Consider the following 14,658-nt stretch of genomic DNA (forward strand, 5'->3'; position numbering starts at 1 on the left):
CCATGAACATGAACCATAACGCACCATAACGTCCCACTCTTTATCAACCCTATACATACACACCTCGAGTAAAAGCTGTTCTTTCTGTCGCCAAGTGACCCATTCCGTTCGATAAAGACACGGCGTGACTCTCAGCCGCTCGGCCAGAGTGCTTTATAAAACTGCAGCTAAAACGTCCAGCAGGTGGTCAGATAAAAAGCTCCTCGGCGGTGGTTACCTTTTAGTGTCAGCGGTCCAGACCGGAGTGATGAGCAATAACGGCGCAAGAACTTGGTGCGTCTGGCTGGATGGATCCTCCACCTCTTGTAACGCGCTCAGGCTGAAGCGTGGACGCCGGTGCGCACGCCTTATGTACGGTACCGGCTCTGCACAGCTGCTTTAATGGTTAATGGTGGTTAATGGTTAAACCCTCCCTCCTGCGCGGTTAAGGCTGCGTCCTAGTCGCTCCTGAACCCGTCACATTGCACCCGTCCAGTGGCCCCCGCCGCCCGGCTGCTTGGATGCGCATCTATAATACACCCGTCCGGTGCAGGGGGCCAGGAAGCCACAAGGCGGGCCCTCCCTCCACACTCTGAGCTGACGATACAGACCCCCCCTCCCCGTTTACCCACCCACCCCACGCGTCCCCTCCCTCCACCCCCGTGTGTGTGGAAATGTGTGCCCGTGCGGTGCCAGTCTCCTCCACATGCCTACTAATTTACTACAGGGGGCTGAAACAGAAGTTTTTATTTAACAATAGACCTGGATTCCTGACTGAATGGGCACACACGCCCATCAGTACATCTTAGGATCTGGGGTGGATTTTACAAACTGAACAAAGAGAAAGAATAAATGCAAGTGTTACATAAGTAAACGTTTTGTAACTACTCCAACCTGAAACACAGGAGAGAAGCAGGGACCTGAAATATATTTAAATGACATAGCCTAGGCTATAGAAAGAAACCCACTGAACATCGTTTTAATATTACTACAGCATATCTTTATTGACACAGCTCTGTATTCAGCAGTGAGTAAAGTGCATTGAGTGTATGGTAGACCATCATATAGGAGTTCCCCAAAGCACAAACACTGGCCCTCTTTTCTTCAAACTGACATGCTGGCCTTAGCTAAAATTATGCAAAACAAGAAATCATAACCAAACAGCCAAATTGCCCTGTTACCAAGCGACTACAGTCCCATATATTCTCTCCACAAGTGCAATGAACAAACCAGCTATCAGAATGTTCTGCAGCTAAATGCAGACCAAACTGAAATGATTGTCTTTGGCACAAATTAATAAAGGCTGAGAGTGCTGTGTCCATGAAAATGAAAAACCAAGCCAGAAATCATGGACCCAGAGCTGAAACTGCATTCACTGGCTTTTGGGGGCAGCAGAGAAACACAGCATTTACATATTATTACAGTATAAAGGTATTATGAGTAAGTTGTAAGTTGTGTGCCCTGGTCCCTGATGAATGTAAATCCAATATTCACTCTCCTTTTAGCTATTTGGTTTCTGCCTGAGGGAAATATCTAGCTCTTCAGCAGCTAAACGCTCCGCTATGTTCACCAGCCAGACGCTGTGTGTTCTGCTGTCAGAGCATTTCTGCTGAAAACAGGTGCTGCTGGAAGTGGGTTGAAGCAAGCGGTGAAACTGCACCAAAACAATAAAGTTACAAACTGTAACAACCAAAACAATGAGCTGAAAGATGCTCAACACTTTAACCCTCATTGTTTTCACCTAGCATTTACAGCTTGATCTATTTGATATTTATTTCTCTCGCAGTAACATTTGCCTTTCTTTGCCAACTTGATGGTACTGCTTTTATTACTGTATGTGTTTATTGCTTTTGTACATCTTCTGTGGTGACATGACATGATTTCTAAAATATTGTGGTCCTTGGTAATATTTGCATAATATAATATACCATAGGAATACTGAAACTGTTTTTCCATCAGGGGGTTGCAGAGCACTCAGCCTCGGCCTCCTCACATAGTTCCCTGGGAGAGCAGCAGCTCTAACAGCGTCTCCAGAGGACCTGTAGCTTTGTTGAGCTGTTTGGCTGTTGCTACACAGACGCTCGGCTCAACATCAGCAGCACAGCATCACCCTGAGAGTTGAGGCTACACGCCATCCACATCCCCCCGTGCTGGCAAAGTGGTGAGCTGAGCCAGTCAGCACACAGTGTAATCATGCAGTAATGACATGGGATTGAGCATCAGCCGCCCTTCAGCACTGCGTGGTCTCTGGGTGGGTGTGTTTGCTGCTTTTTTGTTGCAAACTTGTAGGTGAAATGAAAGTTGAGACTTGCTTGTACTCTGTGCCATATTCACACTGCACTCAGGCTTTTATAATTTTGCCTAATCCTCGGACTCACACATACACAAATACATTGCACAAGAGGCGGGAGAGTTAAAGGTCTGGAAGAAGGTTGGAGCTTGGTGTTTTACTTAAGGACATTTGATGTGTGACTGATGTGTCCTGTGTAACAGGGGATAAAAGGTTTATGTGAAATCAAATTTAGGACTAACCCCTTATTATATTATATTTCCAAAATGTTATATTTAATTTCAAGCTAATCACACTCTGCCATATGCACAGTTTGGATTAAATCATGGATATGTGTGAGGTTATGTCCTGTGATAAATCATCACCCTTTACAGACGCATAGCTGAACTGAAGCTTGTTATTCATTTATTTTTTGTGCCCCACTTGTTTACAAGAATATTTACTTTTGTTCTGAGTTCTAGACGTAAGACAGAGAAGTGTGACTGTGAATTTATTTTCCCTTGAAGATGTCTACATGCAGCGACCGGTTCCAAGAAGCAGACCAGTTACCCAGTGATCTGGATAACTCTGCCGAGTGGAACTGTTAAGACCATACCAACCATAAGACCTTGCACTAGATTTGAGGGTTTTTTTCTGGGTTTTAATCATAAAATATTTCCAGATAACTCAGTAAAACTGTTTCCTGGAACAGTTCACATGGTGCAACAGGAAAACACCACACAAATACCACTGCCAATTACGCAGTTCAAGGCCACATCTTTAAGGACAGTTTCTCTTTTACTCTCTCGCTTTACATTAAGCTCCAGATGTTTAAATCAAACAGATATCTCAGGTTCATTTCATTACCATTCAACACAATTTTAAAATAAAGTAAATGCAACAAATAAATGACAATTTGAGAATTGTATTTGGAAAAGTAAAATAAGTGTTTTGAGAAATCATACAGTCGATTGTCATTCTGTTTCTTGATGTAATTTCATTATTTTTATTTCTGTCTGTATTCACATTTGGTGCATGTCTGTCTCTCCTCTGTCCTTTGACAGACTGTGGGTCTAAGGACAGGGGTTTGTTGTACAAACTTCTTAGCTCTTTGAGGCTAATTTGTGAATTTAGCCCGAATTAGTATGTTTGAATAAAATGTACTTGACCACACCATTAATACCAACAGTCGAATGAAAGTATCTCTTACATATTCATGCATTCTGTGGAGAACACCACAAGAGGTGAGGCAAGACATGAGAGGCCATCCTGCTGATGTTTGTTTCTTATTGTCTGACTGCTTCGTGTGACTTTAAATTGATTTTTTTTCAATCAATAGCTAAATATGTCATGATAAGAGAGACTGTCTGTGATCTCTTGTAGATAAACACTCAAACTCAAGCCAAAAACAACCATGATGTTTCTACTATCTGTAAAGAAGGTTAGATTTCTTCTGGTGTAAACATATTAACTCTCTCTGACACACACACCCACACACAAACACACGCTCACTGAATAAGCAGAAACAAAAAGCCACAGACACGTCAGAGCTGAACAACTGTCATTCATTGATCTGACACCATACATTCTCTGGCAGAGATTCAAAGTCTATCTGCAGTTTTGTCTCTTTTATTTCTTTTCTAACAGGTGAAGCACCGTGCTGAGTGAACACATAACAAACGTACAACAGTTTGTGTGATCTGACAAACTGCATGAAAACAGAACGTATCTGCATGGACTTAATAATAATTCATATTTATGACTGTGATGAACGGAAAGAATTCTCACCCAGCTGTTCTCCTCAGTTCTGCCCAGAGCCTTTTAGCTTATTGCCGAGACTAGACTAGCTGGTGAACATAACCTAGCATTTAGCAGTTAAGAGCCAGATATTTTTCTCAAGAGTTTGTGGAGACCAAAACAGAGCTTTAGCTTTGGAGTTACACTCGTCAGGTGCCAAGAGGAATGTTTTGAAAATGAATTACCTCTGGAATATGTTGTACTGAATCCAAGATGACACAGCTGCCTTCCTCTGCAAAGCAGCAAGCTACAAGCTAACTTTTCAGAGCCACCTTTCAACCTGCAGGGGTGAGGATCCTTTAACTTCCAAGTTCATTATTACTTATTTTTACAGTACACCAGGACATCTCACAATGTATTACAGACCTAGGCCAGCAGCCATTTTGATTTGTGATAGTAGGAGAAGCACAGTGTTCCTAATGACATCAACGATGGCTCTGTTCGGTTCATGAGTCCAAGTCAGCCCTGACAGTGAGCCAGCGCAGCTACATGTACATGGTCCAAAGTACAAGGTAAGGTAGATTTATTTATCATTTTACAACACAGGCAGGGTTGTATAAGGGACTGTTCGTTATTTATCAGGGGGGGGGGGGGTTATCGTGACCATCCCCAGAGCTACAAATATTTTTCCTTGAGTGAGGAGAAAACCATAAATAACCATATATTTTATTATATTCACACCAAAGGTAGGTACTACTGGAGAAAATAAAACTTAGTCCAGCCAATGCAACAAGCAGCTCATCTATTAAGTAAAATACAAATCTCATTGTCACACAAGCTGTGTGCACTTCAGCAGAATATGGGACATGACAGCTGCTCCTCCTACCACACTAACCCTAACAACATTAGTGACGTGCATATTTTCCCAAATTAAGGTAACAGTGGCAGCAACTGCCAGGACAATAAAGGCTGGCACAGCAGCCCTGAAAATGAAATAAAATATTGTTTTTTAGAATAGGCTCTGACGGTTCCCCTCATGGTGTGTGTTAGCTCAGTTTACTGTGACTGTGTAGCCACCGTGAACTCTGGGTATGACAGCCGCTGAGAATCGCAACGAGAGATAAATGTGGAATTTGGAGGGCAGGTGTCTTTCCTGTAGAAAGCGTGCTCGTAGGAGTGACACCCAGCATGCCTTTCTGAAATGCCTAATGAGAAGAGAGATGGAAAGCTGAACATGTTGCTGTTCTATAGATGCAGTGGTCATTCTAGTATGGAATGACCACTAAGGGCGAGGGGGTGACATTTGACCCTGAAGTGACCGTGCTCCTTTTATTTGGTTTCATGTTTTTAGGTTAAAAGCTTTTAAAAAACACCCTTAGACAAATAAAACTGATTTAACCCTTTCACGCATAGTGGTCACTACAGTGGACAGCTATTCAAAAGCCATTTCCTTGAATGGGCAGAGGTTCTGATCGTCTAGCTGCACATCAGCCACTACAGTGGACACTAGTGTGTCATGCCATACACTGCCAACCTCTGGTAAGCCGGTTTAAATGCAACTTAAATTCGTCAAAACCAAGATGGACAATCGGAAACGCTGTGCAGCTCAGGTATATCTTGCCATTCCTCCAATTATAGGAGATCCCTGCAGGTAAATAAAATTTGGTAACATCTAGTAACAACTAAGGAGTAATACAATTGTTAAACCTTCCAAGTACTGATTTTATGTTGGGAGGAAATTACAATTAATCATCTGTCCACTAAATTGGTCATTATGGATCGCTGGCTATATTTCAACTACAATTAACTATTACTGAGACTTTGTTTTTCTTGAAAATACTTCATGTGCACCAACTTTTTTGGATGTAAATCAATGGATTTATGTTACACTTGCAGTTTTTGTAACAAAAACAATATTTTGTACAGTTTATTCCATTATTAGTGTGTTGCAGAAAGTAATAGAAAGGCATTCAGGACAGTGGAGCAAATTCCATCAGAATCAAGTAAGGATAATAGTAGTGGCAGTGATGATGAATGGCTGCCAGAAATAGGAGAAACCCCAAATGCTAGCAGCAGTGATAGTGGAGCTGAGAATGCTGAGAAATGAAGTTAATTTGTTAACTTAGGTTAGGGAGCGGAGCCACGCCTCAACCACACCTCCAATCACCTGTCAAGGCTACATATACCGCTCCGCTCAGCCTGCCCCGCTTGTTTCAGATCGCTCGACCCACCCTCCCTTTCCCTTCCATTCATCCCTACACACATCCACTCATTCCGTCTTCCCTTATGCCTTCATCCCCTCTTCCCCTCCTATTCAATCAGGGCACGGCTCTCCCATGTCTCATCTAGGTACCGTCTGGGGGGGCTTGAAATAAACTCGGGCGAAAACACTTCCGAGACGGAACCCCCACACTGAGTCTCTCTGCCTGGTCTTCTGTACACCCTCTCAGACCAGCCTATCAGACGACATCCTTCTTCCACCATCACCCTTTCCCTCTATATGCATTAATCCATCCTCCATAATCCATGCATTCCATATTTGCATGTACCTCTAAATCACACATTGTTGTAGCGTGGTCCATAGCGTGGTGAAATAGAGAGGCTGAGGACTAAGAAGTGAGGTTCAACGTTTTTGCATTGCATTAAACAGTATTAGAATATGTTAAAATATGTGACCACATTAGTTTAACAGCATTAAAAATATAGTTTTCACATAATATATCACTGTATTTATTGGTTTGTTAAATAAATATTTCTTCAGTTAAAACTTTATGTGCACGCTGTCCACCTTAGTGGACAACTCCTTGAAAAATGTGTGTTTAAAAAAAATGAAATTCTAATTTTATTTTGCATGCCTAAAGAGCAATAAAAACACATAGGAAAAAAAATCCTGACAGAGGCTGTCATAATTCATGCATGAAAGGGTTTAATCAGCTTGAACACATCTTTGCAATAAAGTAAAAGTGTCAAGAGTTGTGATGCTTATCAGCATGACGATGCAGTTTATGCTACTCACATTCTTCACAACCACTAACCCTGGAAGCTGTCAGTCCTTCATGCTGTATATGTCACGACCCAACTCGAAGGAAGAACAACATGTGGAGACATGACTCTTTAAAGTAAAATAGTTTTATTTAAGAAAACTATATGCAGTGTGCAGTCACTTCATCAGTAATCTGTTTTGTGTGTGTGAACATGTACAGGTGTAAGAAACAAAAACAAAATCAACCAAAGTTTAACCTGTTATGAGTAGTATTTTTTCCCTGTGGGTCCCTGTGAGTTTTGTCGTTGTTTCATGTGTCTTCCTGTTTGTCTCTGTTTCTCTTGTTTAGTTCATGTTTAGTGTCATTCCTGGTCTGTGTACTTCTGTATTATTTTGTCCATGTTTGTGCTGAGTTCTGTTTAATCTTAGTTCTGTTTTCCCTGTTATTTGTAGTTTATTGGTATATTTGTGATATGTCTGCTTATGTTCTGGATCAGTTATTTATATGCTGTTTCTTCCTGGTTATTAGTTTCGTTATGGCTTTATTGGGTTCTCTATTTTTTCCTGCTGTCTCTCTGTGTCTCGTTAGCCTCATGTCTTTCACCTGTGTTGCTCCCTTGTCATTATCCCTGGTATATATGTGTGGTGTTTCTGTTCAGCCCTTGTCTGGTCATTGTTCGTGTTACACCCTGTCTGTCGTGGCTTGGAGTTGCTCGGTCTCATGGAGTTTTGGATTACCTGTTTTGGATGTCTGTTCCGTTTGCTCATTTGGATTTAATCATTTTGATTTTCTGGACTCAGCCTGTAAGTGTGCTCGCTTTTGGTTTAATAAACCCTTTTGAACTGTACCTCCTCTGCTCTGTGTCCTGCATTTGGGTCCACCAACCACCTCGGCCACACCAACCCTAACATAATCAAACTAAGTAACCTAAAAGGGAGAGACAGATGTCCTGATACAGAACTTAACACACTTCTGGTGTGGTCAGGTTAAAAAGACAAAATAACGGAGTCAAAGCACTTCCTTTTGTTGAAACGCATGAGGTCAATAAGATAATTCATCCTGTGAGAAGATATAATGTGACCAAGGTTATGATCATTAACGAAGACGAACCAAATAACAAAAACTAAATGTGAACAAACTGTCGTTAACTGAAATAAAAATAAAAACGAGGCTTTACAATAAAAACGATAATTACTGCTCCAGTCCGGTGTATCACAGGCTAATGGAGACGCTGTAAGTTAATGTCAGTAGTGAGCTATCTAGCTGCTTTAATACACTTAAATTTTCTACCTTCAGAATTTTGTAATTAGCATTTATTTTACTTTAAATGAGCTATCTGATGTTAGCTAGCTGAGAGCCCATCCTGTCATTTCATTACCATTATATCGTTTCATATTTTATGTAATTGTTAGCCAACACGGGTGCTTAGGCATGAGCAGTGAAATCAAGGATTAGTTACTGTAGATACACAGTTTGACAATCAATATAAAGTTTATTATTTCATTTCAAGTATTTTAGGAGTCTTTCTACAATAAGCACAGTATTTGTTTTCACTGTGGAATTCAGGAGTTTTACCAGGCTAGGTAAATCTTAAAATCCAGGTTTGTTATTTCAAATGTATTCAGTTTTATCTATATAGCGCCAAATTCGTAACAACACGCTTCTCATTGCACGTTTTATATAAAGCAGGTCTAGACAGTACTCTGTTTATGATAATGCAGACTGTATTTTATGATAGTGTTTTTGGTTCTGGTTTAACATTGTGTGGGTCTGGTTTGAGTGGTCATGATGGTCTGCTGTTGTGTGTCTGACTTGCTGGCAGTTTTACTCTAGAATACTTGGTGACCCCTAACTACAAATGTTGTTGTGTGGTATGGGGCACCAGTGAACTAGTGTAATGAATTTGATTTATCATCATCTACAGACTGCAGACGTTAGTTAAATTAGCCAGGATATTGTAAGCTTTGTAAGCTTTTAGTTTACTGAAGCCTGCACCTGTGCTATACTGGGTTTTCTTTTAGACCTGGAAAAAAAGTAGACCCCCCCCCCAGTTGTCACTCTATAAAGTGCAATTTATACTTCTGCGTCGAATTGACGGCGTACGTGATGGGGCTACGCAGAGGCTACGCCATCGCCTGACGTGCACCTCTTCAAAATTGTAGCTACACACCAAGTCGACGTGGACTGTAAGCTCTGTGATTGGTCGGCTGTGTAGCCTCGCAATGCCTCCAAGCCGTCCGGAAGTACCCTGCGCTTTGAAGTAACATTTACTAGCGGCCAAAACGGCGGCTGTAACACAGTGAATCAATACATTTGACTGTCGCAACCTGAGCGAATACACTGACCGTGAATAAGGACCTCATACAGACCCCAACTACCCCTTTAAGAAATCTGCATGACGACAACACTGGAAGAAAAGACGTTTGGAACAGACAGTTGCCAGTGAACACAGAAATAGCTAAATGCGTATGAATGACTTGTAAGCCTGTCCTGAGGTCTCAAGTTCAAGTTTCAATAATTTATTGCCACATCAACATGGCTGATTGGAATCTGTCTAAGAAAGCTCAGTCAAACAACGAAAACAAAAACCCTTACTCATAAAGCACACAATACATTAAACAGAGACAGTAGTTAAAGAAGTCATTTTTTGCTTTTTGACTTTTTCCTCTCCTTTATTGAGTTATATATCTTTTGTGTGCATGTAATAGGTTTGCATAGTGAAATATTGTAGTCCAACCGTTTCCCTTTCATCCCTGTGATGACACATGGATGAAGCTAAATGCGCCTCATAACGCTCACCAAGCGGCTTCTCTGACACGCCCTCAAAAACACTGCTGGAAAAATAGTGAGCTGCAGCACACAGCTCTCCTCTCCCTTCCAAACACTAGCTACCCTCCAGGCAGTCAGTGGACATAAAGCTGTTACTGTGATGTAGAGACAGAGCTCAGTTAAAACTTTATGGATGAAAGATGCTTTAGTTACAGATTAATTCAACTGCACATTTGCAACTCCCAACAAAGATCATGTAGAGGAAAGATGTATCACTCCATAGCTAAAGCAAAGCCTTCATCACAGGGTGAAAAGAGGAGCTGCAGCAATGTGCAATATGAGAACTTTTTTGAAAATGAAACCATGTACTCCTGTTCTGGTACAACCCCTAAACAGGATAATGAACCTGAAAATGAGCAGAATACCACCTCTTTAATATCCACCCCATACAATAAATAAAACATCAGCACATATAGGGGCATAGCAACAACATCAAACAACCCACTAGATAAAGTGCTTCAAGTGCTTTAAAAAATGACTGAACCTACTGAGGGGCCTGCATGATGTGTTTGGAGTGTTGAGGAGGTGGACAGCTCTGGGACATGTGCTATTCAGGAACCGGTACATTCTTGTTTTAATGCTTCTTAGTCTTTTGTGAGAAGGAAGGAGATTAAAAAGGTTGTGAGAGGGGCCCTTTAAAGGAGACCTATTATACTGCTTTTTCAGTCCTATATTGTAGTTCTGTGACTCCTGTATGGCAGCTTTGCATGATTCAAAGATTTTTTTTTTTCTTCTTATACAGATTCCTCATGTAGGCCTTCATATCAGCCTATGTCTGAACAAGCTGTAGATTATTCCTGTCACTTTAAGGCCCCCCCTCTCAAAGCCCACTATCTTCTGATTGGCCAAGAACTGAAGCATGTTACCAGGGGCGAGTTCAATCTCAAAACGTTTTGCACCGGTTTGCAACATTTTCGGATTGAACCACATGTTTCCTTGCAACGTTGCGCAATGTTCTGCAACGGGCTTTGAGGTATGTTTTCTCCTGTTTGGTGGGCGTGTCACAGATGTTACCCATTCAGCTGCCACAAATTTGTAAACACAACAGTGTTAAAATGGCAGGAAAATTCAGTGCGCTTGTGTACATAGCAGGGTGTTCAGGGAAACACAGTTTCGGATTGAACCACATGTTTCCTTGCAACATTGCGCAATGTTCTGCAACGGGCTTCGAGGTATGTTTTCTCCTGTTTGGTGGGCGTGTCACAGGTGTTACCCATTCAGCTGCCACAAATTTGTAAACACAACAGTGTTAAAATGGCAGGAAAATTCAGTGCGCTTGTGTACACAGCAGGGTGTTCAGGGAAACACAGTTTCCGTTGAAAAAAAACGTTTTGCTACGTTTTGTCTGCGCTGAACTTGCCCCAGGCTGTTGTTGTTGCTGGGCGGAACAGGCAGACTGAGCACCGCCATGCCCTTAGTGTGGGAGCACATGACCACTCACTTGTTTGAGCTAGGTAATCCATTACATTGGTTTTACGTAGTAGCACAGTAGTATATGGCACACCGGCTCCCTCTGGCTCGGTAATATGTAGAAAAAGCTGTTCAGAACAGGAGGAAATCTGAGTTTTTGTGCACAATGAGTACAAGAGTACACACCTCTGTGGGGCCCTGGTGCTAAAGGTTAAGGATTTACAGAATGTGTGACCTCTCCAACATTCAGTCAAGAACCCACTGACACATGGACTGTTGAGCTCCCATATGAAGAAGGAGGAGAGAACAGTATTTAAAGCTGAACTGTAATCGACAAACAGAACCCTCACATAGGTATCAGTGGCCTCTGGGTGTTGAAAAATAGAATACAGGCATCGTCAACAGACCTTTTTGCTCTGTATGCAAACTGATAAGGCTCTAGCACACTGCAGACAGTTACATACCAGGGGTCTCATTTATAAAACTGTGCATAGAAACCTCACTAAAAGTGTACATGCGCCCAAAAGCCAAAAATGGCGTACGGCAACAAATATTCAGACTTATAAAACCGTGCGTACGCACACTTGTAAGCAAGTTCCTTTAATAAAATACAATCATCTTGAAATGTGGCGTATGTGAGGGAGCTCCATGTCCGACCCTTCAATCACCCATAGTTGCCTATAAATGGTCAGTGAAACGCCCCTCATTAATATTAATACGCACTGACTGCAGAAAGAAAAGGAGACAAATTCTGAAGCTACAAAATGAAATTTAACTCAGTGTGACACTAACGTTCATTTTGGTGAAGCTAAAGTTGTTTGGTGGGTAAAAAATGCACTTTCATGCAACGCTTACGCACACTCCCTTTATAACCGATCTGCAGGAAGGTGCATCCCTCCTGAGTAGTGACGTCACTGACCGGAGGGGGACACACAGACGGGATGATCCAGGTACTAATTTGGATTCCACCATTTGAAAAGAGAGTAAACCAAATGCATTCCGCTTGTGTTTGAACATTTATTTAGGCTACAGTCCACTCACTTAACAAGGCTGCTGATGAGTTAAAAGAAATAGTCTGTAACTTGTTGTAAATGACATAGTGTTATATTTCCATCATGTGTTTTTACAAGCAGCGCGCATCACATCCACACGCTGGTGCATAGCGTTTGGCTTGATTAGGAAACGAACATGTGAGAACAACACATGAAACTATGCTCTCCTGTTTGCTCGACTGAGGCATTGAAAACGGCATCAATTTAAATATAATTTGTCCTCCTGTTCTCCTTATTTATGAGAATAAATTTCAATGTATGCAAGTATTAATTAATATGATTCCTGATTAAACTGTACAACATATGAGGTGTTCTTTTGCAGAAAGAGAATCTTTGTTTGTGTTTATTATGCTCACTCATGGTTCTTTTTGTGCGCTGTAAATTATCTTAAATTGTTTTATTTTTTTTGCGCATTTCAGGGAAAGTCAATCAAAGGGGTGTTTGTTTATTCAGAAAGGCTTTAAGCCTACAATACTCAGGTAATATTCCGATTTATTTTACACAATAGTAGGCTTATTCATTTCAAACAGTTTCATCCTTCTGCCATGTGAGTCGCCGTTTCTCATTTCTGCTCTTTATGTGTGTATGCATGGTTCAGAGTTTACTTACAGGATACACATTTTCCCCTCAAGTTTGTTTTTTATAGATCACAACCTTTGCTAGGGATGTGGCGTATGCACATTTCCAGCCCTGTTTTGTACATATACACCGTTTATCAATGAGACCCCTGGCCTTTTCATGATAACAGACAAAGTGACAGGTCTGTAGTCATTCAGACAGCGTGGGTTAGGTTTCCTAGGCACAGGTATTAGCACATCAGACTTAAAACATGCTAAGATCTTCTGCTGTGCAAGGCACCAGTTCACAATATCAGTAAAAATAGGGGCAAGTTCATATGCACAACATTTCAGGGTAGCAGATTGGGGCCTACAGCCTTCCTGCTTATGTGTGGACACACGGTGTAGTATGCTGTCTTTCTGGTGGTTAATGATCCTCCAGCCTCCTTTTCCAAACCAGGAAGTGAGGTGAGAACGGAAGACAAAACAGCGTTGGGTCCCAGCAACGCCTCGGCAGTGGCTGTCCCTGGCAACATCGAGGCGGTCTGTGCCAGTTTTGGGCCACTTCTGTCCCGGGGTTTCTTTGAGCCCAGAAGAATGTCAGGGGGGAGATTTGGAAACCTTCCCCCAGCTCAGGATGAATGGCTGTCCACTGAGCACACTCCCCCGCTCTCTCTACCATCCCATCCAACCTCCCTCCTCTACACACAGAGAAGAAGCTGAAAACTGAATGTTCTCTTCTTCCCCTTGTGAGTGTGCTGTCACTAACACCATCCAGTCGCAGATACACTAACTTAACAGACATCGCTGTTTTTTGACACTTGGGTCTTAATTTTATAGTTTTGATCATCTTTCAAATCAGCAATATTAACATTCTAATCAACAAGTTCATTCCTTAGATCTGGAGACAAATCACCAACAAGAAGTCAGACGGAGCAAGAACACGTCAAACAAAGGGGCCGTTATGACCTGCAAGCCAGGGAGCCAAGCTAGCACTACCATTTGCGGCCTAATCTGCCAGAATATTTACTGTTAGGCAATCACCAATGGCAGAGCTGGTATTACAGTGTCATCCTACAGATCACTGAGGTTTCTCAGTATTGTTTGGGTATATTTCGGTATGCCAAGGTATGCTATCGTGTTTAGATTAATTACACTATTGGTTTTCAATAATTAGATTACAACAACAAAATCAATATGCAAGAACTTGCTTGAGTTAGGTAATCCATTACATTGGTTTTACGTAGTAGCACAGTAGTACCCACAGCCTGTTTAATGAAGTTTATTACCACAGCAAACTGAAAATGTTTACTAATCTGCCAGAATATTTACTGTTAGGCAATCACCAATGGCAGAGCTGGTATTACAGTGTCATCCTACAGATCACTGAGGTTTCTCAGTATTGTTTGGATATATTTCGGTATGAAATGATTATTAGCGGTGCAGTGGTTGCACTGGGCTACTGCAGGCCTGTAGGTGTGAATGTGAGTCTGTATGGTTCAGCCCTATGACTGACTGGTGGCCTGTCCAGGCATAAGTAAGTAAAGCTGAGTGTGGTGGACTGTATATTTACTCAAGTACTGTGTACTGTATTTGTACTTGAGTATTTTCTTTTCATGTCACTTTCTACTTCTACTCCACCACATCTCAGAGGGAGATATTGTCCTTTTTCCTTCACTACATTTATCTGACAGCTTCAGTTACTTTACAAATTAAGCTTATTACACACAAAACATATGACGAGTTTGAAAAAGATGATGTTTTGTTTTAAATTACACTCCCCAACAGTTTATTCAAGTACAGCTAGTACATTGACGGAAATGTAATTGGCAACTTTTCCT

General features: G+C 41.6%; 1 protein-coding gene and 1 long non-coding RNA gene across 4 annotated transcripts in view; one reads left to right on the forward strand and one right to left on the reverse strand.

Moving 5' to 3' along the window:
- slc41a1 (solute carrier family 41 member 1) overlaps nucleotides 1-4,251 on the reverse strand; it is a 35,254-nt gene extending 31,003 nt beyond the window's left edge. The window contains exon 1 of one of the 3 annotated variants that reach the window (XM_038695890.1): nucleotides 4,231-4,251. The gene's annotated coding sequence lies outside the window, so the exon portion shown is untranslated. Of the gene's footprint in view, nucleotides 1-63; nucleotides 85-217; nucleotides 531-4,230 lie in introns of those variants that run through there. The other 2 variants (XM_038695888.1, XM_038695889.1) reach the window with 2 other exon arrangements.
- A 7,838-nt stretch (nucleotides 4,252-12,089) lies between these two features.
- On the forward strand, nucleotides 12,090-14,483 carry LOC119886571. Its single transcript, XR_005441515.1, has 3 exons — nucleotides 12,090-12,158; nucleotides 13,278-13,566; nucleotides 13,717-14,483. It is a non-coding gene; the product is annotated as an uncharacterized LOC119886571 (long non-coding RNA).
- The last annotated feature ends 175 nt before the right edge of the window (nucleotides 14,484-14,658 follow it).

This window comes from Micropterus salmoides, unplaced genomic scaffold, assembly GCF_014851395.1.
Source record: "Micropterus salmoides isolate LMB-PRFRI ecotype aquatic unplaced genomic scaffold, ASM1485139v1 Ms_hic_scaffold_4, whole genome shotgun sequence".
In the NCBI taxonomy this organism is placed as follows: domain Eukaryota; kingdom Metazoa; phylum Chordata; class Actinopteri; order Centrarchiformes; family Centrarchidae; genus Micropterus; species Micropterus salmoides.